Below are 24,353 nucleotides of genomic sequence, written 5' to 3'. Positions count from 1 at the left end.
CTTATAACACTTTTTTAGTATATGGTTTGTGAGGCCCCTAGGACAAAATGTATAATGTGCTAGTTTGCTGTGTGCTATTTAAGTTCTTGCATTGAACTTTTGCCTCTAGCCTCAAAGAGACTAGAGGGGTTGTGTTTAGAATAAATACATATATATTTGATATATACCTTGTGCTGTGTACTTTCATTTGATCATAGAAGAGATTATGACTGGTAAAATAAGCTGCTTTACATTCCTTCAAGACTTAGCCAGAAGGCTGCTCTCCACAGCTACCACCAGTATAGCTTTCTATAAAGGTTATCTTAAACCTACCATCAATAAGGGTCGTTTGGTTTGGTGCAAGATGCACACTAGAATAGTGGACATCATATGCCAGGCCAACTTCTCACATTGGTGTGCAGTGTGTGGGATTCCAGCATGCTTTGTTTTACCAGATAATCTTGAGAATATCATTTGAAAAATCACTAAAGGTACCAGTAGGTACATATAAATCAAGCGTAGAATACAGTAAGTGCTACTGAACTTAGAGTTGTGTGTAAAGGGCCTAGCACACCCTTTCTACAACTCAAGAGACGTTTAGTAGGAAACCAAATTGTGTAGGTAGGTGCAAACACCACACCTCACTAGAGTGATGACCTCAAGAGAAGGACCTAGTGGGTCTGCCCCAGATGTAAGTCCAGAACAGACATCTAAGTATGCCACATTTCCTTTCCAAGAGTTAAGGACTTTGTGCGCAATGAGAAAATTTAGGCCAGGACTAAATCCTAAAACCCAACGCCTTGTAGAGGTGTTAATGCTAGATGACTTTAAGAAATCATCTGACCCTGATAGGGTGGGCACTGGGGTAGTTACATCAGAGGAAGAGAACCCTGGTGGGTTGCCTCACCAGGACTCTGACATTGATGACAACCAGACATGTGACAATGACCTATATCTGGGTAATCCAGATCTGACTGGAGAGGAGGAAGGCCAAAATGGGCCTCCCCTTTTCCCACCCAAGCAGAGTTGGTGGTGTGTCAAGAAGGAATAGATCACCTTCTGTGGAAGCTACTCATTCTGGTACATCTATAGGGTCTTCTGCCTCTGCTCATAGGAGGGGTACCTCACTTGAGAAGAGGGAACATGAAACTAGGATGAGAGAAGCCAAGCTAAGGATAAGGAGACAAGAAGTAGCCTTAGAAAAGGAGACCCTAGCTCTTGAAAGAGAGAGACAAAAGATGGGGCTAGAGCCCCATGGTGGCAGCATTATCCCTAGAGGTAGGAATAGGTCTTATGTCCATAGCAACCTGAACAATGATGTTCCTCCCTATCAGACTGGGGATAAAATCCACAAGTGGGTGACTGCACTGGAGAGGGCCTGCAAAGTACAGAAGGTACCCCAGGAGCAGTGGGCAGGAATTTTGTGGCTCTCCTTTGCAGACAAAGGTAGAGACAAGCTCCTCACTGTAAGAGAAGAGGATGCTGACAATTACAGTGTCCTGAAGAGTTCTCTAATAGATAGGTTTGGCCTAACCACTGACGGTACAGATTGCAGTTCAGAAACACCCAAAAGACACAGACTCTGGACTGGGTTGACTTTGTAGATTGTGCTACTAAGGCTCTGGAGGGCTGGTTACTGGGCAGTAAAGTGTGTGACTATACAGGATTGTATAATCTAATCACGAGAGAACAGATTCTTAATAACTGTCAGAACCAGCTGTTGTATCAGCACTTGGTTGACTCTGATTTGACCTCTCCCCAATAATTGGGAAAGAAGGCAGACAAATGGGTCAGAACCAGGGTGAAGCAGAAGGTACAGAACCAAGGTGTTGACCAAAAGAAGCAAGACCAAAATGGTGGGGAGGAAAGTAAAGACCAGAAGTCTTCACAAAAAGATTCTAATGGTGGGAGTCCCCAATCTAAAAAGTAAGAAGGCCAAAGAAAACCATGGTGCAACGTTTGTAAGGTTAATAGTCACTGGACCCGTGACTGCACCAAAAAGGAGACCGCTCCAGCCACCATTGCCCCCAAGACAACTGTTCCCCTTAGTACAGCTACAAGTGGTGGTTCCCAGCAGAAGGGTGTAGTAGGGTTAACCCTGGGATCTGAGATGGACTCTGGCCTAGTCAGAGTGCCAACTCAAACTGTTTTGATCTGTGATTGAGGCATGGATAGGAACTCCTTTGTGAGTCCCAGTAATCTGGGCAAGTACAGACAAACACCTTTAATCAATGAGAAAAAGGCTGAGGCCTACAGGGACACAGGGGCAAGTGTCACAATGGTGATACCAGACTTTGTGGACCCTGGACAAGTCTTACCTGGTGAGACTTACTGAGTGATCAATGCTAGCAACGTCAGTACCATCCATAGTATGGCAGTTGTTAATTTCTCCTGGGGAGGGGTAACCTACCTTAAGAAGGTTGTGATCAGTGCAGACCTCCCTGTAGAATGCTTGCTTGGCAATTGTGAGAAGTTGGCCTGATATGCAGTGCTCACTATTCTAGTGATCACTATGTATCATTCCAAACTACCCTTATTGATGATTGGTTGTAAGTCAACCTTATAGACCAGCTATCCTAGTATCATGGACAAGAGCAGGCTTTAGGCTAAACTCTAGAGGGCGTGTTAAGCCAGCTGTTATACCATCACATATACCCCTTGAACAAAAAGTGAAAGGACACCACACAAGTTGTTATGAAAATAAAAGGATATTTATTTATAACAAGTCTACCCTGATCTCTTTATGAGTCAGGGAGCTAAGCACACAACAAAACTCTTAAGAAAATACTTTAAGTTGCACAATTTACACAAATGCCCGAGGGGCACGAAAAACCATATACTACAAAAGTGGAATGCGAAATAATAGCAGGTAAGTAACTGGATCCAGAGGCTTCAGGATCGCTAGGACTACACTACTGAACCTTCAGGTTAGGAGCAGGAGGCCTAGGGAGATCGGGTGCAGAGTGTGCACTCTCACGCGGGATGCGGGACAAAGTCTATGGATGCTAGATTTCGTAAAGTTAGTGTTATCGGACGAATCCAACTAGTTAGGCTGAAAACGAAAAAGGATCTAGACACTTAGATAGTGAACCTACGTTGGAGCACCGAAATGCTCAAGTTACCTAGCCCAGGGGCTGCGGCTGCATAGGGTTCAAAAGACGTCGGGAATCCTCGTTACAGTCTATGGAGCCTGAAAGAAGAAGTTGCTGGCAGGCGACCAGTGATGAAGTTCGATGTGATCCAAGCCTGGATCGATGATGGAGACGACCTGAAAGCAGAGGGGACTCAGTTCTTGATCACTAGCCAGTGATCAGATGGGCACCAGGATGGCACCGGATGAAGTCACCTCGACCAGGTGAGTGGGCGACGCTGGGCTCTGCAGTCTCCCGGACCAGGAGGCGTTGTCGGCGACCAGGATGGAGGTGCGAGCTGTCCCACGAAGGTGTCTGCTGTCGGCGATGCTGGACCCAGGATTGGGGCAACAAACCTTGGCAAAGGCAAGCCCACGCGGTGGACTCAAGATGGCGTCGGGAGTGGACCAGGAGGGTCCGGGGTGCTCCTCTGTTGGTGGGGAGCAAGGGCCAGTCTGGAGCAACCAGACCAGCGATGGAAGTGTCGTGGTTCGTCGTCGGGAGGGCCACAAGCCAGCAGGCAAGTAGCCGGACAACGCGGTGAGCAGCAAAGAGCAGAAGGGCCCCACGCAGATCTCGTGGATGCTGGGGGGCTGGACTTCGGTGCTGGAGCTGCTCAGGGTTAGGGCTTCTCAGACCCCAAAGCACTCACTCGAGGATCCCTCGGCGGTCGTGCTGGATAAGCGTCGTGCAGTCTTGAAGATGGCCGGTCCCTTCAGGTCTCGTCACACCCACGAACTTCAGCTGGGCTGATGATGTAGGTAGAGGTCAGAGGTGCCAGGGAATCCGGTTCTTGTAGAGCTGGGCAGTCTTGATCCGTAGGATGGACTTGCAGCAAACCGCATGCGCTTAGATGGTGCCCGCTGGTGCAGGGTGGCTACTCCTTAGCCACAAGGGAGAGTCTTCAGAAAGGTTCAAGAGTTCTTTCGTGGAAAGTCATCAAGATTCAGAATTATCCAATTTGGGAAGGGGGCCCGCTCCTACCTTTACACTAAAGAAAGGGGCTGGCACGCGACTAGGTCCTGCCCATGGGTGGGACCAGGAAGAGGTGTGGTTACACCCCTCTCCCATGCCGGACTTTCCCCAGCTCAGGGGCTGGTGTGCCCCTGGAACTGGTTCTAGCCGGCAGATGCGTAGTGAGCACCGGGGTGCCACTTGCAGTCACCTTCCTGTAAAGCCCTGCCTACCCAGGATACACAAAACCCTGTCTGGGATGGTGCTAGCACCGCCCCTGACAGGAAACCCTTTGTCCAAGCTCCCCTCGCTGGAAGGACTCCCAGCTGCAGGGGGTCAGACTTGTGTCTGTGGTGGCAGCATCCATTTTGTGATGCTGAGGCTCGAGTTCACTTTAACCGGGGTTCACAGTTACATACATGTCGTGTCCCTCTAGAAGGGTGGAATGCTAACCCCGTCGCCAGAATTGGCGAGGGGTTAGTATTCCAATTCGTATGACACCTTACTCGACATGTTTTGATAAAGCGATACCAAAGTTGGCAAATAACCGCGAGGATTATAATGCACTTAAGAGTATATGGTACGCGTTATCATGGAACAGCTATTAGGACTTGGTTCCGCAGGCTGCAAACGGGCTCAGCTCATGCCAGAGCGCCATCTCACATAATTCCAAGCACTCTGCCTTCAGGATTGATAAGGCCTGCCATAGGAGTGACTGATAGGAATACATGTGTCCATTTTAGGGTTAGATATAGGAATACTATATCTAAAGCAAAGGGTGATTACACCACCTTGCCCCAGCTGTCGTGCAGCCAGTTGTGTCAGATTTAGATGGCCAGCCAGGGGTGGCATAATACATGCTGCAGCCCCTGGTAGGCCCTGGGTACACCTATGCCCTGGATACAGAGACTGATAAGGTGGCCCAGTACCAATTGGTAAATGCACCTAAGGTACACGTGTCAATTTAGAGAGAGAACAGCTAGGCTGTGGGTCTGATTAGCAGGCCCACAGCCAGGGAAGTCATAAACCAGTGAAGCAAAAAGCAAAAATCTGGGGTGATCATAGGATTGCAGACCCTACTCTCCTACAGCAATGACCTAGAGCACGGGTACTCGTAGTACGGCCCGCGGGCCGTCAGCAGCCCGGCAAGCCTTCCCTGGCGGCCCGCGGACCTTGCAGACATGTAGCCGTGTTTAAAAAATTTTTTTTTTACAGTGTCAGCAAACACCCCTGCGGCGGCGCGACTCAGACTGCTGCTCTGTGGGGGCCGGGCGATTCCCTTCATAGTCAGAGTGGGGCTGCAGGGGGGCTAAGAGGTGACAAAGCCTTATTAACATACGAATGGTCTTTTGAAGACCTGTGAAGTGCTCCGGTGAGGCTGTGTTTGTGTGTGTGCCTGCCCAGAAGCTGTCTCAGCCCGGGCACACACGGGCAAGGTGAGGGAGGGAGAAAGGGAGGGACAGGGAGGGATGGAGAGGGAGGGATGGAGAGGGAGGGAAGGAGAGTGAGGACGAGGGAGAGTGAGGGCAGGAGAGTAAGGGCAGGAGAGTGAGGGCAGGAGAGTGAGGACAGGAGAGTGAGGACAGGAGAGTGAGGGCAGGAGAGTGAGGGCAGGAGAGTGAGGGCAGGAGAGTGAGGGCAGGAGAGTGAGGGCAGGAGAATGAGGGCAGGAGAGTGCGGGCAGGAGAGTGCGGGCGAGGGAGAGTGAGAGCGAGGTAGGGCGAGGAGGGCAAGGGCGAGGGAGAGTGAGGGAGGGAGAGTGAGGGTGAGGAGCGAGTGAGGGTGAGGAGCGAGTGAGGGTGAGGAGCGAGTGAGGGTGAGGAGCGAGTGAGGGTGAGAAGAGAGGGAGGGTGAGAAGAGAGGGAGGGCTAGGGAGTGCGAGGGAAGGAGAGTGCGAGGGAAGGAGAGTGCGAGGGAAGGAGAGTGAGGGAAGGAGAGTGAGGGAAGGAAAGTGAGGGAGGGAGAGAGAGAGGGAAGGAGAGAGTGAGGGAAGGAAAGAGTGAGGGAAGGAGAGAGTAAGGGAAGAAGAGAGTGAGGGAGGGAGAGTGAGGGTGAGGGAGGGAGGGAGAGTGAGGGTGGGAGAGGGAGGGAGAGGGAAGGAGAGTGCGAGGGAAGGAGAGAGTGAGGGAAGGAGAGAGTGAGGGAAGGAAAGAGTGAAGGCGAGAAGGGAGGGCGAGGGAGAGGGAGGAAGGGCGAGGGAGAGGGAGGGAGAGAAAGGGAGAGCGAGGGAAGGAGAGAGTGAGGGAATGAGAGAGCGAGGGAGGGAAAGAGGGAGGGAGAGAGCGAGTGAGGGAGAGAGGGAGGGAGCGAGGGAGGGAGAGAGGGAGGGAGGGAGAGAGGGAGAAGGAGAGAGTGAGGGAAGGAGAGAGTGAGGGAGAGTGAGGGAGGGAGAGGCAAGGAGGGAGAGGGAAAGAGAGTGAGGGAAGGAGAGTGAGGGAAGGACAGAGCGAGGGAAGGAGAGTGAGGGAAGGAGAGTGAGGGAAGGAGAGTGAGGGAGGGAGAGTGAGGGAGGGAGAGTGAGGGAGGGACAGTGAGGGAAGGAGAGAGTGAGGGAGAGTGAGGGAAGGAGAGGGAAGGAGGGAGAGGGAAGGAGGGAGAGGGAAGGAGGGAGAGGGAAGGAGGGAGAGGGAAGGAGGGAGAGGGAAGGAGGGGGAGGGAAGGAGGGGGAGGAAGGAGAGTGCGAGGGAAGGAGAGAGCGAGGGCGAGGGGAGAGGGAGGGTGAGGGAGAGGGAAGGAGAGAGCGAGGGGAGAGGGAGGGAGAGGGAAGGAGAGAGCGAGGGAAGGAGAGAGCGAGGGAAGGAGAGAGCGAGGGAAGGAGAGAGCGAGGGAGGGCGAGAGCGAGGGAGGGCGAGAGCGAGGGAGGGCGAGAGCGAGGGAAGGAGAGAGCGAGGGAAGGAGAGAGAGGGAAGGAGGGAGAGGGAAGGAGAGTCAGGGAAGGAGAGTCAGGGAAGGAGAGTCAGGGAAGGAGAGTGAGGGAGCCGGCCAAGAGTGAGGGAGGGAGACAGGAGACAGAGTGAGGGAGGGAGACAGAGTGAGCGAGGGAGACAGAGTGAGGGAGGGAGACAGAGTGAGAGAGAGAGAAATTGAGGGAGAGGGAGAGTGAGGGAGAGGGAAACTGAGGGAGAGGGAAACAGAGTGAGGGAGAGGGAGACAGAGATGGAGAGGGAGACAGAGATGGAGAGGGAGACCTAGAGAGTGAGACATTCAGAGTGAGTGAGGCAGAGGGAGAGAGGGAGTGAGACAGTCGGAGTGAGTGAGAGAGGGAGACGGAGTGAGCGAGACAGAGGGAGAGAGGGAGTGAGACAGAGGGAGAGAGGGAGTGAGACAGAGGGAGAGAGGGAGTGAGACAGAGGGAGAGAGGGAGTGAGACAGAGGGAGAGAGGGAGACAGATGGAGACAGAGAGAGGGAGGGAGAGAGATTGAGGGAGAGAGAGAAAGACAGAGAGAGAGAGATGTGTGTATGCCGGGTCTGGTGGCTCAGTGTACGAAGGCGTCCGCTGCAGGGACCTGTGATCAACCTCATGGTCACAGTTTTTGTTGTTGTTGATCTAGCCCCGCCCCTTCCCCCACTGACCCTGCCCCCACCGGTGCGGCCCTTGGACATAAACCACACTGTAAATTTGGCCCCCGAGAGAAAGTTTGTGAGTACCCATGACCTAGAGCCTTCAGTCTGGTCTGAAGTTGAGTATAGGACCCATGCAGAAATGTTAGGTATCTCAGCACATGTCCTTACAGTGACTAGGTCACAGGTCAAAGGCGGCAAACATGGCGGTCGCACTGCAGTATGGCTCCTTTAAAACTCTCCTTATCTGTCCGTAATGGGACTGCCACCTGCCATCCAATGAAACTAGAGCAATTTACAACCCAGTGGTTGGGAATGGTTTCCTGAACTCAAACACTTTGGATGAAGGCCCAGACTCTGTGCCTGGACCCGCGGCCGCAGGTGTAAGTCGAGGTGCAATCCGGGAGCTCCTTCCATTGGGTTTGCCTCCCGAGACTCGTTGATCGGCTGTGGGTGCCCCGGGAGGTGACCCGCTGCTGTGCTGTGCTACTTGGTGCACCTCTAGTGGTGAGCCGCCGGAGGCCCCACAAGAACAAGAAGATCCTGACTGGCCTGTCAGTTGTGACCTCTGATTTGGCCCAACCCACTGAATGAAGTACAGCTGCCGGACGGCCTGCCTCCCGGGAAGGTTAGTGCAGCCCTGTGAATCTGCAGCGGTGGCCCACTGCAGGAAACCTACAGGGGACGCTTCACTACTGCATAAAAGGAAGGTAATGGATGCCCATCTACCCCCAAAAAGGACACTCAGGCACCCACTGGGCAGGCCCGGAGGGTGTGACCATGCTGGCTGCTGACGACGACGACGCTGCTGACTGGAGGCTGGAAGCCGAGGAAGGCTCACTGTTGGAGAAACCGCAGGGCTGTTGGGGGCCCATGAGGTGAGGGTCTGGCCCAGAAGCGGGGTGCCTGGACATAGAAGCTCCTGCTTCCTCCTATGGGGGAGGCCTTTGTTCCGGATCCCCACTACCACCGAAGACGTGCCACCATAAACTCAGGTCTACACTGGGCTCCCGGAGCACAATACCTCACTCTCGAGGCAGGGATTGTGGTGGAGAGGGGGTTGTCTGGGGCCTCCACCACATTTTGTTTTGCTCTGTCTCTCTTACAAACATGGCCCAGCTTGGTACTACATGACTGACTTTGCCGCTCGTCACCCTGCCCTATGGAGAAGGATAAGGCCTCCTGTACAGCGCCAACGTAAACCAACATACACTAGTATATGACTGGCTCCTCCAGTGGATCCCCGGGCCCGCCAGCTTGAGATGGGCAGCCAACCTCTCTGCGAGGGATCTGCAGTTGACCCAATCCCGCTTCGTTAGCCACCACTGCAGTTGGACACCATCGGAAAGATTTCCCTGATGCTCTGCCAACTGGAACTTCTGGTCCCACACCAGAGCCCGCATATGCCACCTGGCATAGTCCACCAGCAGGTTGCAGGAGGCCATGAGGCCCAGCAGCCGCAGGGTCGTTCTGACCGAAACCCGGGATATATACTGACAGATGGGAATCAAGGCCTGAATATCCTGGGCTCGCTGCTCGGGAGGGTAAGGCCAAATCTCTGTGTGTCCAGAACTGTTCAGATGAAAAGGAGCTTCTGAGAGGGAATCAGGTGTGATTTTGGCACCTTGATGGTGAACCCCAGCAAATGCAGGAGGTTGGCTGTAGTCTGGAGATGGGAGCCAACAGCCTGGGGCGAGCCCGCCTTTGACAGCCAGTCATCAAGATAGGGGAAGACTGAGGTCGGGGCGTGGCCAGCCAAGTACCATGGCGGACGAAACTCACTAGAGCTCCGTCTTTGAGGCCCCATTTTATCCTGCCTTTCCCCGGACAGTGTGAATCAGGCTTACCCATACCGGGCGGAGCAGCTGCAGGATCACCCGAGGATCCTGACTGTGCGTCCGGAGCTGAGCAACGAGGTTGGGGTGCTGAGAGCAAGCTGCTGGGTGCTGGCAGAGGCGGTAAAGGCGCGAAAACAGGCCGGGACCCGGAGCGGAGGAGAGTCCTGACCCCGATATCGTGCAGGCTGCAGTGGGAAACCTGTTTGAGGCTGTGGGCTACCGGGCGCGCCGGAGGGGAGCTGAGGAGGCCTCGGAGAGAGAGACCGGATACTGCACGGAGCCACTGGCAGGTTGAGAGGAGGAACGGTGTGGCGCCCGCTCCTGGAGTCTGGAAGGGAGCCGCCATTTGACAGCATAGCGGCCGGTCAGAGTGAGAGGTGGGAGTAAGGGCTTGGCTGCCAGCGGATCCCAGGGGCTGGCGTCGGGGAAAAGAGTGCACTCCTCCAGTGACTGTGATCAGCTGGGACATCTCGGAAGGGACGGCAGTTGGAGGTCGCTGGAGCCCTTGCGGTGAACTGCGGAGTACGGGAGACGGGCGGCTGACTGAAGACTCGGCCCTGGTGAGGGACAGCGCTCCACGGCGCAAGCTACGTCCTGGGCGTGGGGCGCCTGGAGGCACGGGAAAAGCCCGGGGACAAGGCACGGCGGCGGAGGACAGTGGCAGACGGCGCGAGAGTGGACAGGCACTGGACTGGTTGAGGCCCCATTTTGGCTCAGGCGCCATTTTGGGCTCTCAAGTGACGGGAGGCCCCGGCCATTAAGGCTCAGTGCTAGGCCCTCCAACTGCAGACGTCGCAGGCTCAAGTATCAGCGCAACCACTGCACAGCTGGAAGCGGAGGGACCTGCCGGAACTGCTGGCGTGGGGACACCTTTGGAGGGACGCTGCTGGTTGCGGCCCTGCGCACACACAAGCAGGGACAGGCACTGGGAGCCCGGAGCCGGCCGTTGCACAGCTTCTGCTTGCCCCATCACAGCTGGATATAAGTGGAGGCCGATCGCAGCCCGCATACATTTGTCACCACACAGCCCTGTCTGCTGAAATGCGGATCGCACATCCGCACGGCCGGCACTTAGACAGAATCAGTCTGAGGAATAATTGAGAGCGAGCTGCTGTCCGCATTTGCCTGCCACAACTGATTGGGCGAGACTGACCACCCCTGGAGCCATAATCGGTGACCGAACAGGCAGGGATGCACTGGGGGAAGATTTTCTGTCTGCACGCACGGACACTGGCGGGAGAGAGCCCATACCGGAGTCTGGGGGCAAGATTGTAAGGCAGACTGCCCTTGGACGCCTGGGAGACGGCACCTGAGGGATTATCTTGGCGAGACGGGAGCACCTCAGACCGACCTACGGTGCTGATAGATTAGGTCGGTAGTAACAAGGAGTCCCCCCTGCTTGGCCCGCCACTTGGTGACCCGCGACCGGACGAGTTAATGCCCACGGCGCAGCTGCTGGTAATGGGCCGGCTCAGGGACAAAGCGCAGTTGAGGCAGCAGGAGGCGAGCGGACACATCGCAGGCGCAGAGGCGGATAGACATGGACCCCGCGGCTGCTCTAGCGGCTAAAATGGACACTGTACTAGCGGCGGTGGAGTGTATCGGGTAGACCCTAGAGCAAACCAAGGCGTCTCTAGAGGGGCGGATTGATAAGGTCACATCTGACTTCACATTACTACATGCAGACCACCGCAAGCTGGCGGAGTGTCACAGAGCAGCGCCAAGTGGTCCAGGAACTTCAACCGGTGGTGCGTAGCCATGCCTCAGCCCTACAAGACCTGATCGATAAAGTCCACGCGCTAGAAGACCGCACTGAGGACGTGGAAGGATGCTCTAGGCGCAACAATGTCCGAGTAGTAGGCCTGCCGGAGGGGCAAGAAGGGACCGAGCCGGAACGATACACGGAGACATGGCTGAGGCCGATCCTGCCAGATTGAGTACTATCCCAGCAGTTTATGGTGGAAAGGGCGCACAGGGTGCGGGCGCAAGCCCAGAGACCGGGAAGCAGACCCCGACTGTTTCTCTTCCGGCTCCTCAAGTACAGAGACCGGGATACGGAGCTCAGAGAAACCCGGAAGATGAGTGACTTGCAGGCGGGCAATGGTCATGTGATGCTCTTCCCGGATTATACGGCAGCAGTGCAAAAGAGGCGTGGCTCCTATATGGCAGTGAAGAAACACCTGCGAGTCCTAGAAATGCCCTACTCATTGCTGTTCACCTCACCCCTGCGCGTGGTTTCCAAGGAGGGCACACGTTTCTTTGAGACCCCATCGGAAGCCTGGGATTGGCTGGAAGAGACCGGGCAGAGGACGGGGACGCGACCGACGGGCTCGGAAGACAGCGGATGGCAAGAGCAGTGGTCCAGGAAGAGGAGGACAAAGAAGCCAGACGAGGAGCGGGCCTGGGGCAGGCGGCGCCCAGTCCGGAGAGGATGCGGCAGGAGAGGCAGGAGGCGCTTGAGGCGGTTGTGACACTGGGAGTGGTGACAGGGCAAGGAGGCCTGGAACACCGACCGCAGCGCGGCACCAGAACTAGCGGATCGTCATCGCCATCCACTGTAATGTCGGAGGATGCTATGTTGCCAGTAGTAACACCCCAGACAGCGGATTTAATCATGTGACTGATGGCGGACCTGAGCTGAACTACTGCATGTCTGGTGTTTTGAGCAAGATCCACTGTATCCTTTGTATGACTGACGTAACACACTGATAGGCCGCATTGTCGGCTCTGGAGTCACACCACTGCGCAAGCATAATTATAAGAAGTTGCTAAGATAGTGCGGGTGCACAGCCGCGCCTCCTTCTGGGGTGCGGGTTTGCATACCAAATCAGCGGGTAGACACTCATGGGGGGCCCGCACTGACCCGGTGCGCTCTGCTGTCAGCGACACACCAAACACACCTCAGCGGCGCCAAGGGCCTTCACTGAGGGAGTAACCTGACACCACCACTGACTGCGAGTTTCCCCACACGCACACTCATTGCGGTCACGTTATCTTAAGCAGTAGCTTACTTGCCTAGTCTGGATGCATTCCCCATTGGGAGTGCGCCCATAAAGTTATAAAGTTAGTTTCGGTTCCCATGTTTCAGATGCAGCGCTTAGTGATCCCCACCCGAGAACCTGCCCCTCAGCCCTGCATGATGCACTTCCCGAACACCCAGGCGGTTCCACCACAGCATTACTTATGGCATGCACTAATATCATGACCTGGAAAATTCGTGGCATGCACACCCCGTCGCGACGGTACTCTGTTTTCGCATATATGCAGCGCCACCAAGTGGGGATTGCACTCCTTCAAGAGACATACATATCCCTAGTGGAATTGGAGAGACTTCGCAGGCGCTGGAGGGGGCAACTTCATGGCACGACCTATTCAGCACACGTACGAGGCACACTGATATGGGTTAGGGCAGGGGTCCCCTTTGCATGCACTGATACGCAGGTAGACCCGGAGGGGCGGTAGACTTTTGTGAGGGGGAGACTAAATGGGCAGGAGATAGTAATGGGTTCTATTTACGCCCCTAATGTGGAGCAACCTGCCTTCCTGGCCTCCCTAAATCACGTCCTTCAGAAATATGCAGGCCTTCCCTGGCTGATAGGCGGCGACTACAACATGTTGCTAGGCATTCAGTTAGACAGCTCTTATTCGCCTCTACGTGCAGTGGCGGCGACCTCGGCGGTGCAGGCCCTCCGGGACTGGTTAACACACTGAGGCATTCATGACCGCTGGCGTGCACAGCACCCCACAGATAAATCGTATTCAAACTATTAGTCGGTGCACGGCCTCCATGTTCGCCTGGACAGATAGTAGGCTCCCAGTCCCTGCTCCCGCTCCTGACCAAGTCGGAATACCTAGGTAGGACGCACTCAGACCACACCCCCTATAGTTCCAGTTCAGCTGGGTGGCAGATAGATCCCCGGTGCCCACTTGGCGCCTTCAGCCGGCTGCGTTGGAGGACGCCGAGTTCCGGTCATCGCTGGGCACTGCCATCCTATCCTACTTTGAGGAGAATGAGGAAACGGCAAGCAGTCCTATGGTGGAGTGGGACGCCCATAAGGCAACCATCCGGGGTCACTGCATAGGGGCCAAGTGGAACATCCACGCACAGATATCAGCGTCCCTGACCCGCGTAGAATCAGAGCTACTGCAGTATGAGCAAGAGGGGGAGGGTGAGGGTACACATATGCTTAAGCTGGGAGAGCTGCGAGGTGAGCACGCGGTCCTTCGAGAGACTGCGGTGCCACAACAATGCAGCGCACACGGCCAAGGCGCATGCGAAAGCGGATAGAGCTGGCCGCTTACTAGCCTGGCTGATACAGGCAACAGAACGTAATGTCCCGGTTGGTGCCATCTGCTTAGGGGACGGGACTGTGGTGTATACGCAACACGAAATTCATCAGGCGTTCACCGAGCATTATCGACCCTTGTATAGAGCTCGAGGCACTGGCCAGGAATATGCGATGACTGACTTTCTGGAATCGGTTGCGTTGCCCTCTGTCGCTGACACACAGAAGGCAGAGTTGGATGCCCCGCTCACGCTAGAAGAGGTGGGCGATGCGATCCAGGCGCTGGCGACCGGGAAAACGCCAGGGCCTGACGGCCTGCCAGCCGAATACTACAAAGCAAATAGGGATGTCCTAGCGCCGCGGCTACTCTAGGTGTATATGGCATCGGTAGACTAGGGCCGTCTTCTGTCCTCGCAACGAGAGGCGTTCTTGGTGTCTCTACCTAAACCTGGCAGAGACCCAATGTCCTTGAGCTCGTATCGCCCATTGGCAATGCTCAATACAGATTATAAGATACTGGCCAAGATGCTGGCGGAGCGTCTGGCACCCAATAGTCCCACATCTAGTCCACTCGGACCAGAATGGATTCGTGCCGGCGAGGTCCGCATCTCTGAACCTCAGAAGGTATTTCCGAGTAGCGATGGAAACGGCGGCGGTCTGGCTCAGAGCGGGGTGCCTGGTGCTGGATCTAGAGAGGGCTTTCGATAGCCTTGAGTGGGGCTATCTCCTGGCGGCATTGGAGGCGAACGGGCTAGGAGGGGAATTCATGCAGATGGTGAGGCTCCTATATAGGAATCCAGTGATCCGTGTCCGGTTGGGCCCATACGTCTCGGAGGGAGTGGCGGTGGGCAGGGGCACGCAGGAGGAGTGCCCGCTGTCACCATTGCTCTTCGCGTTAGCCATTGAGCCCTTGGCGACGGCCATGAGGCAACTCCTGGTTGACGGCATTCCACTAGGGGACGGGGACGGCATTCCACTAGGGGACCGTGTTCATCAAGTGTCCTTATATGCTGACGATCTATTAGTCTTTGTCAGAGATGTGGACCGCATGCCGGACCAGCTTGCCCCCATGCTGAGTCGCTTTGCCGATCTCTCGGGGCTCCGAGTTAATGTGGGCAAGTCATGCCTCTATGCCTTTAACAGCAAGGTTGCCGATCCGGAGTATAGCCTCCAGGGCACGAGAGTGCAGTGGCGAGCGGACAGATCTACCGACAGCCAGCAGACCTGATGGACGGCAACCTAGGTAGAGCGGTGGCGGCGCTTAAGGCACAGATGAGTTTCTGGTCTACGCTCCCCCTGACGCCCATAGGTAGAGTGGCCCTGGCCAAAATGGTGGTGCTCCCTTGGCTTCTATACTATTTCGTGAATCTGCCTCTGTTTGTGCCTGCATCTTTCTTCTCCAAACTCAATGGGGCCATGCCCGACTTTATTTGGGGCACATCCCGGCATCGCCTGGCGCTAGGGAAACTGTTCCTACCCACTGACAAAAGTGGCCTAGCTGCACCCTGCTTCGAGCATTACTATCTGGCAGTGCAGCTCCAATGGATGGCCCGCTGGTTAGCAGACAGGGGGAGAGAGGAAACCGCCACGAGAGAGCCACCCTACACGACGAAAAGGATCACCGCGCTGTTTCACCCGTTGGCGACCAGGACCAGACCTGCCCCGCTTCTGCTAGGGGTGGCATACAAATGCTACCGCAGAGCACTATACCTCACAAGGAAGGTGCTCCCATACGCGCCCGCGGTGTCACTGGAGGGATCGCCAGGGGGTGCAGGTGTTCTCACGCGCCAAATGCTAGAGCAGTGACAGGAGACAGATGTTCAGATGCAAGGCAATTTATATCAAGACTGAGTCTTGATCCCCTTTGAGACGCTGGTAGCAGAGGTTGGGCTCCCTCCCGGGGGATTCCTCATGCATAGGTCCCTCATTGCCCAGATGGCGATAGGATGGGGTGACATTGCGGAAGAACCGCCACAGCACTGGACGATGCAATACCTGCATGTCATGGGCAGGGGCGGACACCTCATTAAATGGCTTGCTGCATCCCTGCAGACGCATACGGAGCTGGACCTGGCCCCTCTCCACGGAAAATGGGAGTGTGATATGGGGCGCCCATTGGTTGACAAAAAATGGGAGAGGATACTTAAAAGCCCGGTGCACATCCCCAGAAACATGCGCTTTCGCCAGATCCAAGTATATATAGTCCACAGGGCTAATCTCACCCCGTCATAATCAACAAGTACTTTCATAGGGCGGATGCGTCCTGCCCTCGGTGTGGCGAGCTGGATGCGGACCTCCTTCACCTTCTATGGCACTGCCCTGGGCTTGGTACCTACTGGAGGGACATCGGAACTCGGCTCGCGCAATGTACTGGCCGTACAATCCCTTGTAACTGGCCTGAGTTCCTTCTGCACCACTTCAAGCGGTCACCTAAGGACAAGGCGTCCTCCCGCTTTCTGGACCTGGGGATGGTTGTAGCGGTGCGGCTCCTAACAAAACAATCGAAGGCAAGTGACCCGCCCGGTGTGCAGGTGTGGACTTTGTCTCTCCTGGCGTGGGCCCGAGCGAAGTGGACCACCATTAGGAGAGAGGAAACAGTGGGGCTCAGCAGAGAACCCATGGCGTAACGTTGGGAGGGCATGATTAACGCACTGCAGGCAGTAGGGACTGGCAAAGCTGAGGGGGCGGAGGGGGGCACAGAGGACAGAATAGATGGCAGCGGGGAGGGGTGCGCGGTGAACACTGCCATTAGCATGCAAGATGGGGCCTGTTGAGGGATAGCTGGGAGGATGCAACAGACTTAGCGACGCATACACATGATGGGGAGACGGGAGAGTCGGTAAGACAGAGTGAGGGGAAAAACACACATTTACCTGTTTTTCTTTCTTTCTTTTCTCCTCTTCAGAACGGGGAGGGTGAGGCGGGCCTCGGGGACGGGAATGAGGGGACGATTTGTATTGAATCCTAGTGACAATGCCGTATTTTGTTGTTATTGTTTTCTTGCAAAATGTTACGATTGCAACTGAGTTACGCATGCATGACTTGTCTCTCTGAGCACAAAAGGAACGCAAGGACTCTTACAAACTGCAGACATGTCTGAGCACCTGAGACTTAGTCACCCAGCAGATGGGTGGTACTGTATTAGAGCCTTAGCAGCACTCAGCACTGTCTGTGCACTGATAACTGGACACTGTTGACAAAGTATCTCGATGTGCATGGTGCATGTAATGAACTGTTGCATATGAAATAGAAATGCCAATAAAAAGAGTTGACATAAAAAAATAAAGAAAAGATAGGGGAAGACTGGAACCACTGATCTTTGCAGATGAGCTGCGACCACCGCCATCACTTTTGTGAACACCCGAGGGGCGCTGAGAAGGCCAAAGGGGTGCACGGTGAACTGAAAGTGCTTGTGGCCTACCGTAGGTAACACCGATGGACCGTCAGGACAGGGATGTGAAAGTAAGCATCCAGCAAGTCCAATGCAACCATCCAGTCTATAGGGTCGAACACAGACAGGGCCTGAGCAAGGGTAAGCATTTTGAACTTCTCCTTCTGGAGTAAGCAAATGTAATTCCGAAGATCCAAGATAGGACGCAGGTCCTTGTCCTTCTTGGGTACCAGAAACTAGTCGGAATAAAAACTACAACCTACTTCAGGGGCAGGAACACGCTTGATGGCCCCCTTGACCAAGAGAGCCGTAACTTCCTGTTGGAGAAGGGCCATGTGATTCTCTGACATATAATGGGTCTGAGGTGGCATGGCTGAAGGGGTAGTCTCGAAAGGGAGGGAGTAACCCCTTCGGACTATCTGCAAAACCCACCTTCCCGACGAGATGTTGAGCCAGTGGGAGAGGTGATGGTGAATCCTGCCGCACACTGGTAAAAGGTGGCCCTGAAAGGTTGGACTAGGAGGGCTTGGAGGGTGGTGGATTGGCCTGCCCGCTGGCTCCCAGACACTAGACTGTGGGTCCCATGTCCCCGGCCACGGAGAGGCTGGACAGTTGCGTGGGCCTGTGGATCAGAGCTGAACATGGCGGGCACCCCTTCCATAGCCAAGAAAGGGGGGAAAGGCAGACTGCACGGGATGGGAGGTAGATGTGAGGTCCAAGGACCTGGCCATAGCCCTGGAGTGCTTAAAGCGCTCAAGCATGTTGTCCGCCCTGGCGCCAACCAAGCGCTGGCCATCAAAGGGCATGTTCAAAAGGGTAGCTTGGACATCACCCGAGAAGCCAATAGACCTCCATCAGGCGTAACGTCTAAGGGCTACCAACGTGGAAATAATCTAGTGAGTCGTGGTGTCCAGCCCACATCTGGTGGTTGAGTCTTTCCCTTCGGCACCCGCACGGGAGAGAACGGCCCAGGCCTCCTCCAGGCACTGTGGCAGCACCTGCGCAACCGTTACGGCCCAATAGACAAGCTGTGTTCACCGACCACAGTCACAAGCTGGAGGAAGAAAACATCTTCTTCCCAAGGTGGTCCAGCTTCTTGGATTCCCTATCAGGTGGTGTGTTAGGGAATGCGCCCTTTGAAATTGAGGCTTGGAATATCAAGCTCTCAGGGGTGGGGTGGTGAGAGAGGATAATGGGGTTGGGCGGTGGCGTCGGGCAATCAATCATCCTATCCACAGGAGCCCTGTGTTGGGCTCGGACCAAGTGCCCAACAGGATGTCTGTAAGGGCCTCATTAAACGGCAGCAGGGGCTCCGAAGAGGCCACTGCAGGCTGAAGCACCTCGGTCAATAGGTTTGTCCTGACCACCACCAAAGGAAGCTCGAGGTTAAGGGTCTCAGCCGTCCTACGCAACACCACTGCGTAAGATGCACTCTCCTCCGTAGCCACAGTAGGGGGAGAAAGCATGCCATAGTCTGGGAAGGTGTCCAGCCCACTGGCATCACCCAACTCCTCTCTCCAGTCCGGTGTAGGAGAGTAGGATCTGCTTCTTATAGTTAACCCCACTTTTTGCTGATGTTTAAATGTTTTTTGACTTTAGTCTGGCTGGGGCCCTGCTATCTAGGACTCCAGTCTAGCTGCTTCCTCTCTAAAATTATTCCAAGTACTTTAGGTACACTCCAGTTTGGTTACTAGGTACACTTATAAGTCCCTAGTATATAGTATCCTATATCCTATATACCCAGGGCATAGGTACCCCAGAGGCCTACCAGGTGCTGCAGCATGTATTATGCCGCCCCTGAGCAGCCTTCCAAAATGACACCTCAGGTATGCTACTGCAGCCTGTGTAAGGTGGTGCATGCACCCCTTACTTAGATGTAGGTTCTCTATATCTACCTTATATCACTACACATATAAACCTATCAGTCCCCTCTATGGAAGGCCTTATCAATCCCGAAGGCAGGGTCCTGGGTTGTGTGTGAGAGGGTGCCCATGCATGAGCTGGGCCCCTCTACAGCCTTCGGAATCTATTCCCCGTGGTTGTTCTGTGAAGCAGCCAGACCATATACTCTTAAGGGCATTATAACCTCGCAGTAAATGCTAACTTTGGAATGCCTGCAAGGAAACATGTTGTGTTTGGTGTCAAACACTTTGGAATCATGCCCCCCCCCCCGGGCAGTCATGGCAGCGGCGGTATGAATCCACACTTCTAGAGGGAGAGACATGTACACACCGGTAAACCCGGTACCAGTTTAAAAGAACACTGGCATCACAAAATGGACGCCACAGACACTAGTCTGGCCTCCTGCTGCTGGACGAAACTCCAGCGGGGGAGGCATGGACAATAGGTGGTGTTTCTCCACCTCCGAAAAAGGCTTTAGTGTATTGGGGCTCAGTGCGTGCACTCCAAGAGTGCTTTGAAGTCGGAACTGGGGGCACATTTGGTGCCCCTGTGCATAGCCCAGTTCAAACCGGTTGCAGGGGCTACCAGCCCCTGCTCTGACGCAAAACTGGACAAAGGAAATGGGTGTAGCCACCCCTCTTTCCAAACCCTCCATAGGTGGGTCCCCAGAGTTTGTCCCACCCCTTCCTTGGGTATAAGATAGGAACCCCTGGCAACAGGACTTAACATTACACCTGGACGAAACTCTGATACTGAATCCTGGAACTTCGACGATCTGCACGACGCTGGATGACTGAAGAATCTTTCTTGGAGTAAAGGAGTTACCCCCTTGCGTGGCAGGCACCAAAAACACATCTGACCGGTTTGCATCTCATAAGCTCCCGCCGGACTCTGAAGCATTTGCAACGCAGGAGGTGGATTTCCAGATTTCCCAGAGGCTGACGCGACTGCCTAGCAAAGCTGAGACCCGTAGCTCTTGTGGGTACTGTGGAACCGGAACCCCTGGACACTGTGCACATTTGCAGGTGCATTAGCTTCTTGACGTTCCTTCAGGCTGTGCATTGGGTTACTTGTAGCCCAGACTCCGAGCACCTTTTCCACTGAAGAGTGCTGGCCTACACTCCACGAGTGTTCCGTGAGCAGGCACTTTGTGTTTTTCGCTCAAGGTACCATTGCGATTCCTGGTCCGTAGACTGGTAGGTCCCTGAGAAGGCAACTTTGACTTTCTGTGGGCTTCCCTGGTTGCTCCAGATGCACCCTGACTCTCCACCACTTGGGGAGTGTCCTGGACCTTGCTGGTCCACACCGAAGTATCTTTTCTCTTTCTGCATGGGTTGCTGTTGCCAAAGGCTTGTTGGGTCCAATCCGGACACCGACGCCACAGCACTCGACATCCTTCGTGCGACATCTGGAATCCAGCTCCTGGTCGTCGTTGACGCCTCCTGGTCCTCATGGCTGCAGAGTCAAGCTTCACCTCTTCACACCTGAATCACCAGACATCAGTGGACATTCGTCTATCGTGCCCCTGGTCACTGGCAAGTGACTCAGACTCTGTCCCCTCTGCTTTCAGGTTCCTTACATCTTCGATCCAGGCTTGGATCACACCGGACACTTTTATTCTCCACGGCAGCAGCACTTTGCAGCAGATCGCCATTGAAATCAACGATTCCCGACACCATTTGAAACCTATGCACCCGGCTTCCCTGGGCGAGGTAACTAGAGTACTCCATAGCTCCTGTGGGTGTTGGCCCTAGAACCCTTTAAGTCCAAAGAGGTTTGCTCAAAATCCTCTCCTAAGTGTTCTTAATCTTTAAAATTCCAACCGCGACTTTCCCCCATAGAAGCTAACGGCGTTTTGCGGCTGTGTTGTCACACTGCACGCGTCCCTCGTGGGTCCCCTGTGTTACTACCGTGGGTGGTTCCTTGTGGTCCCAGACTGGACTGGCTTTAGGCCTTGTGTCTAGTCAAGTTGTGGTTCTTATACCACTTTCTTAATTTATGGTTTGGTTCCCCCGTGGGGCCCCAGTGTATATTGTGCTATTTACTGAAGTTCTATTGCATTTAAAGTGTGTACTTTGCTCTGTAATCTTATAAAGGGATTACTAGAGTGTGTTTAGTAATAAATACATATATTTTATATATATTTATCATGTGTGGTTCTCCTTTCATTTAGACATTCAAGAGGTTAAAACCCGGTAAACCAAGCTGCTTTACACTCCTTCAAGACTTAGCCTGGAGGCTGCTCTCCATAGCTACCACTAGGATAGCTTTCAATAAAGGTTGTCTTCAACCTATCATCAATAAGGGTTATTTGGACTGGTGCAAGGTGCCCACTAGAAATAGTCGACAGCATATGCCAATCCAAATTCTCACATCCGGTTCATCTTATTGGTCTGCAAGAGGGTCCACAGATCCCTCCCAGTCCTCTTCACCCTCTCCGGCGGTAGGAAACATCAGGGGAGAACAAGTACCAGCCGGCGTCGGTCCCAACTTCCGACGAAGTTAGTCCGGCTCCGTGTCCTCATCGAGGGAGAGGCCGGGCCGGCGCTGGCTGGGAACACAACTGGTGGTAGGGTGTCGTCACTGGATTTGGTGCCGGTCACGAGGTTGACCCATGCAGATCCGGATCCAGGTCTGGATTCTTGGGGGCCCTGTGGTGCCGAAGCCGCAGGCCTCGTAGCCCTAAAACCCCCAACTGAGTCCGCGGGACCCGAGGGCGTGCCAGCGGAGTCGGGCTGCCCGAATAGATGGATATGTAAGGCTTCGTAAATGTTGCAAATCTGGGCAGGGGTCGCTCTGGCTCCTGGAAAGGGAGGGAAGGCCGAAATCAACCCAACAAGCTCCACGGACAGAGCCGGCTTACCTTCAGCTTTCCGCGTTGGCCAACAGATGGGGAGAACGCAAAGAATGACAATGCTTCTTCGCCTTTTTCTTGTGCTTCGACTTGCATGAAAACTTTGATGACGAGTGGTGGTGGTGGTGGCGCCGCCATGGGTCCTGCGACCTCCCTCTTGACTGGGACCTTGAATGACGTGGAGCAGACGGCAGGGCCTCGAGAAGCTTATCCGACCGCTACTACAAAGACTTCCGGTTCATGGCCTGGCAGTCAGAGCACAACTTCGGGTCGTGGTTGCGCTCCAAGCACCAAAGGCACATGAGGTGCGGTTTCGTGACAAACATCAATTTGTGACAAGAGACACAAGCCTTGAACCTAGTCCGACGTGACATCCCTCAATGCACCAGGAATCAATCGACTCAAAAAAAGGAGTCGACAAAATTCGCAAAAACGGAGCAGAAAAGTGACTTACGGTAAAGCTCTCCAGATCTGCGCTGGCTGGCGCAGAAAAATAAAGAACTGACGTCAGAACGTGAGGGCAGCCTCTAAGTACATACTGCAACGTCATTCCGCCGACCGCAATGCCAATTCTAAGGTGCTCTGCTCCTCAGCGCCCCTCACACCGGCAGGCTGGCGCTCCGTGAATAGGGAGAGAGCCGAGTCCGCGCCGCCCAGCGGCTGCACGACAGAGCATGAGCAGGTGGTATACTCTAGCTCACAGCTGCTCTACGCTCAGCCCGCCTTGGAGAGCACCTTTGAAATCTTCATGCCGCAGTCCAAGGACTTTATGAGCTCTGGAACTTCCTCTGCAGCACGATTTCTCGCCGGTCATCCTGCTCAGCAAGGACAGCACTGGTTCCCCAGCCCGGACAAGCCGCCGCTGCTGGACCTCGCGCCTCCAAAACTGGCTCCGCCTGCCCGACCAAGCCCCCCGCCAAGAGGAAGTGTGGCAATTGTAAGTGGCTGCCAGAAAGCGGCGACGAGCCAGCCGCGGGGCGGGCAGCACCAGCGGTGGCGACTAGCACGAAAGGAATAGCACCAGCAGCGGCGGTGGCCATAGCAGCCCGCTGCCCCGGTTACCTACCTGCACCTGCGCCACTCCCTGGAAGAGATCTGGGAGGTGAGCACTCCACGCCTGCTGGCCAGCTTCTCCCGCATCCAAGTGCGAGACTAGCCTGGCTGCTGCACAGTGCCAGGCACAGCTCATCCTGGAGGGTCAACACTGAGCACATGGTGCGCATCCGCTGTTTCCCCGTGGCCTGCCTCTAGCCCTGCAAAGGGCTGTTTACAAACCTGAATCGCACTTTACCGACCATCCTCTGAGCCCTACCTCATGGCCCCGGCATCCAAAGACAGCCCTCTTGCCAACAGTAAACCCCGACCTCACTGTTCTGTATCGGTAGGGGTGACTTTTGCACTAAATGTACAGCCAGCCCAGCAGTCCCCTTAAGTACGACTTATATGCGGTCTTCCTCGGTCAAACTTGCCCGGCACTGGGAGGGTGAGGAACCTAAAGCTAGATGTGAATGGCTGGGGTTGAAGCTCATGGACTTTTTTTTTGTTCTATTGGGCCCATGTTGACTTTTTGTATCTATGAACAATCTTACTTTGTAGGAGCTCGTGTACGATGAGTCTATTAGAACAACGAGGAATCCAGCGTAGCATTTAGCCTAGCTTCGGAATTCCAGCTTGATGGAGTGTTGTAGCATTTGCAAATGTTCTCCCGTATCCTCCCTGGATCTTGGGGGTGGGGGTCACATTTAAACATTTACACATTCGATAACGTTGCCCACAACTTTCAGCTGGCACATCGCACAGAATGAGTTGAAAGAGACCGTACCCGATGGGCCACATCAGGCTCACTGGAATGTACAGACTTTGGTGCTACCTACTTGTGTTGAGCTGAAACGGTCCCGCAGGCTTTTTCCACATGGATTTGTGATGCACGTGCCTTTAATCGCTAGATTCAGAATCTTGAGTTACAGTCATCATTTTTATGCAGCTTTGGACAACAATATTTTTTAGGTCGATTTGATACCAAAACACATGGATATCTGAACTATTTACGCAGCGTTTCATTCAATGTAATGGGATAGCAGTATTTTCTTTTCCGTAAAAAATAAAACTTTGTGGGAAGCGTGGCCAAGTAAGATGGCGGAGCGGTTGTAACCTGACTCTGCTCCGGACCCCACCGATCGCAAAAGGGGCTTCTTGGGTGCCTAGGGAGAGAACTACTCACCTCTCCGGTTTCTGCAGCTACCCGGGGGCTCCCTGGTTGATTGGTATTGTGGGAAACGCCGGGGGGCCCGTGAGACGAGTGCAGTGGGAGAGCGGAGATCCTGGGCGTTGGGCACCATTTTGAGGAAGCTTGATCCAGGGGCCCTGTGATCTGCAGCGGACGCTAGTGGGGGCCTCCTCCTGCCCCGGAGGTGACGCCTGATTGCCTGCTGGTGAGTCGCCGTGCTGAAGAGCGG

General features: G+C 54.5%; 1 protein-coding gene and 1 pseudogene across 3 annotated transcripts in view; one reads left to right on the top strand and one right to left on the bottom strand.

The window, feature by feature from the left end:
• Positions 1-24,353, bottom strand: part of GTF3C1 (general transcription factor IIIC subunit 1) — a 2,762,707-nt gene that overhangs the window by 1,081,958 nt on the left and 1,656,396 nt on the right. The gene's annotated exons all lie outside the window — the stretch shown is intronic.
• LOC147685011 (coiled-coil domain-containing protein 71L-like) lies at positions 737-23,148 on the top strand (annotated as a pseudogene).

Source organism: Lissotriton vulgaris, chromosome 10 (genome assembly GCF_964263255.1).
Source record: "Lissotriton vulgaris chromosome 10, aLisVul1.2, whole genome shotgun sequence".
NCBI lineage: Eukaryota > Metazoa > Chordata > Amphibia > Caudata > Salamandridae > Lissotriton > Lissotriton vulgaris.
The sequence above is the reverse complement of the archived record's forward strand: the minus strand, read 5'-3'. Positions and strand labels throughout refer to the sequence as shown.